Raw genomic sequence first — 4,114 nt, 5'->3', positions numbered from 1 at the left:
GTGGGACATCGTTGGACAACGTTGGACAACGTGGGATGCGTTCGTTTTAATCTTAATTAATCGTAAGGTAGATAGCTATGTTAAGTGCATTGTGAGCTCATTCTGTACAACGATATTTATCCATCTTAGAACGGGAAAAGGAAAATCTCGTCTCCCTCCACTCGCTTACCACACAGTACTTATTGTACTCGCGATTTATCGGTTCGCGATCACTCAGTTCTTTCAAACCGTAGCGTAACGTACTCGCTCGCGCGTATTCCGCGTACGTGCGGGTCAACGTGCACTGGACAACTCTTTGGATTCGTAAGTCGCCCCAAGGACACCTCTGTCTTGATGACTGCTCGACGACTGCTCGACGTTCGCATCGGATCGCGGGAGTTGTCGTCGCGCCGGTGATGCTTGCGAATCTGTTGGGGATTCAGCCGTGGATCTGCAGTCCTGTCCGATTGGTACTTCGGTACTCGGCCAGAGACCTGCAACTTCACGTCCTCCGTAATTCTGTTCGGGCCCGCGGGAGTGGACCCCACTGTTCAGTTGAGGCAATGCCTTCGTAATCCTGTTCAGCGGTCCCTCCCCGTGAGTGGACCCCACTGTTCAGTTGAGGCCTCTTGCCTTCGTAATCCTGTTCAGCGATCCATCCCCGGGTTCCACATGTTCAGTTGGAGTGTGTTAAGTTGCTGGCCTATTTGCTGGATCCACGGCTGAATTACCCGTGGATCACTGGCATCATCGGTCGGCGGCATCGACCGCGACTCGTGTAAGTTTCGAACGGCGAAACAGGAATCGAGTTACGGTCAATTCTTGGGCTTTCCGCTGAACCTCGGGGTTATCTCGTGTACGGGGGTACGTCGCGTAGGTTTTTTAGTTCTTTCGAGAGTTCGCGATCTCGTTCGTTTCGGGCGCGCCGCGATTTTTTTCTTCATCATCTGATTCATCGGGCATCTTCTTGTTTTCCCATTTTTAAGGGAAACTTATTGAGATCACGTTAGAGTTTATAACTTTTCAGTATCTTCAATATCTTATAGTGTCGCAAAAGTAGAACGTTAAGCAGTTTAGTACAGCGACTCGTATGTCCCTTCTGCAAGACACGAAATGGTATATACAGTGTCAGTAGCTATATTTCCTTTTTTTAATTCCAAGTTAGATAAATATGTGTTTGATACCGAATGATGCCAGTAGGGATGCGAATTATTGTACGATATTTGTACTGATCGATGTAATCGTTGTGTGGGAGATGGATGTTGCGTTACGTGCGCTTTGTTCTACGTTTGTAAAGATTCGTGTAACTGCTGCGTAGGAGATAGGTGTTTCGCGGTTAGACTACGAAATAACTATCTCTTTACGCAGGCCCATGATCAAATAGAGTCAGAACTCGACATTCTTGCCAATAGGCTGAATGACGAGACCGATGCATAATGTTAAATAACTCATGGGCGGGTCTCGTGCGTAGTCACCTCCTCGTGGTGAGACCTGGTAATTGGCATCCTTTTTCAAAAATTAATCAGTTGATTAATCTTTGGAAAACGATGCCAAGCTAAGAACTACGCACCAGTCCAGTTTGGATCTCCAAATGCCGCCAAAAGAATTTTGGATGATCTAGACTGGACTGCACCGTGGGACACCGTGGGATACCGTCGGTCCAGTTTGGGTCTCCAAATGCCGCCAAAAGAATTTTGGATGATCTAGACTGGACTGCACCGTGGGACACCGTGGGACACCGTCGGTCCAGTTTTGGGTCTCCAAATGCCGCCAAAAGAATTTTGGATGATCTAGACTGGACTGCAACGTGGGACACCGTGGGATACCGTCGGTCCAGTTTGGGTCTCCAAATGCCGCCAAAAGAATTTTGGATGATCTAGACTGGACTCCACCGTGGGACACCGTGGGATACCGTCGGTCCAGCTTAGGTCTCCAAATGCCGCCAAAAGAATTTTGGATGATCTAGACTGGACTGCAACGTGGGACATCGTTGGACAGCGTTGGACACCGTTGGACGTCGTTGGACATCGTTGGACACCGTTGGACATCGTTGGACATCGTTGGACGTCGTTGGACAACGTTGGACACCGTTGGACAACGTTGGACACCGTTGGACAACGTTGGACACCGTTGGACAACGTTGGACAACGTTGGACACCGTTGGACAACGTTGGACACCGTTGGACAACGTTGGACATCGTTGGACATCGTTGGACATCGTTGGACAACGTTGGACATCGTTGGACACCGTTGGACACCGTTGGACACCGTTGGACACCGTTGGACACCGTGGGACATCGTTGGACATCGTTGGACATCGTTGGACAACGATGGACACCGTGGGACACCGTGGGACATCGTGGGACATCGTGGGACATCGTGGGACATCGTGGGACATCGTTGGACATCGTGGGACATCGTGGGACATCGTGGGACATCGTTGGACATCGTGGGACAACGTGGGATGCGTTCGTTTTAATCTTAATTAATCGTAAGGTAGATAGCTATGTTAAGTGCATTGTGAGCTCATTCTGTACAACGATATTTATCCATCTTAGAACGGGAAAAGGAAAATCTCGTCTCCCTCCACTCGCTTACCACACAGTACTTATTGTACTCGCGATTTATCGGTTCGCGATCACTCAGTTCTTTCAAACCGTAGCGTAACGTACTCGCTCGCGCGTATTCCGCGTACGTGCGGGTCAACGTGCACTGGACAACTCTTTGGATTCGTAAGTCGCCCCAAGGACACCTCTGTCTTGATGACTGCTCGACGACTGCTCGACGTTCGCATCGGATCGCGGGAGTTGTCGTCGCGCCGGTGATGCTTGCGAATCTGTTGGGGATTCAGCCGTGGATCTGCAGTCCTGTCCGATTGGTACTTCGGTACTCGGCCAGAGACCTGCAACTTCACGTCCTCCGTAATTCTGTTCGGGCCCGCGGGAGTGGACCCCACTGTTCAGTTGAGGCAATGCCTTCGTAATCCTGTTCAGCGGTCCCTCCCCGTGAGTGGACCCCACTGTTCAGTTGAGGCCTCTTGCCTTCGTAATCCTGTTCAGCGATCCATCCCCGGGTTCCACATGTTCAGTTGGAGTGTGTTAAGTTGCTGGCCTATTTGCTGGATCCACGGCTGAATTACCCGTGGATCACTGGCATCATCGGTCGGCGGCATCGACCGCGACTCGTGTAAGTTTCGAACGGCGAAACAGGAATCGAGTTACGGTCAATTCTTGGGCTTTCCGCTGAACCTCGGGGTTATCTCGTGTACGGGGGTACGTCGCGTAGGTTTGTTAGTTCTTTCGAGAGTTCGCGATCTCGTTCGTTTCGGGAGCGCCGCGATTTTTTTCTTCATCATCTGATTCATCGGGCATCTTCTTGTTTTCCCATTTTTAAGGGAAACTTATTGAGATCACGTTAGAGTTTATAACTTTTCAGTATCTTCAATATCTTATAGTGTCGCAAAAGTAGAACGTTAAGCAGTTTAGTACAGCGACTCGTATGTCCCTTCCGCAAGACACGAAATGGTATATACAGTGTCAGTAGCTACATTTCCTTTTTTTAATTCCAAGTTAGATAAATATGTGTTTGATACCGAATGATGCCAGTAGGGATGCGAATTATTGTACTATATTTGTACTGATCGATGTAATCGTTGTGTGGGAGATGGATGTTGCGTTACGTGCGCTTTGTTCTACGTTTGTAAAGATTCGTGTAACTGCTGCGTAGGAGATAGGTGTTTCGCGGTTAGGCTACGAAATAACTATCTCTTTACGCAGGCCCATGATCAAGTAGAGTCAGAACTCGACATTCTTGCCAATAGGCTGAATGTCGAGACCGATGCATAATGTTAAATAACTCATGGGCGGGTCTCGTGCGTAGTCACCTCCTCGTGGTGAGACCTGGTAATTGGCATCGTTTTCCAAAGATTAATTAACTGATTTATTTTTCGAAAACGATACCAAGCCAAGAACTACGCTTGTAAATTTTGTTTATTAAATCATTAAATCGATATTATTTTTTAAACTATCTACCTTCCAATGCATCTATGGTTATATTACATTAGCGAAATATAATTAAGATATAATTTAAAAGTGTAATTAATAATAAATACTTTTGGTACTTATTAAGATGCAAA

This window comes from Bombus bifarius, unplaced genomic scaffold, assembly GCF_011952205.1.
Source record: "Bombus bifarius isolate JDL3187 unplaced genomic scaffold, Bbif_JDL3187 scf7180000007986, whole genome shotgun sequence".
NCBI lineage: Eukaryota > Metazoa > Arthropoda > Insecta > Hymenoptera > Apidae > Bombus > Bombus bifarius.
This window is presented reverse-complemented; position numbering follows the sequence as displayed.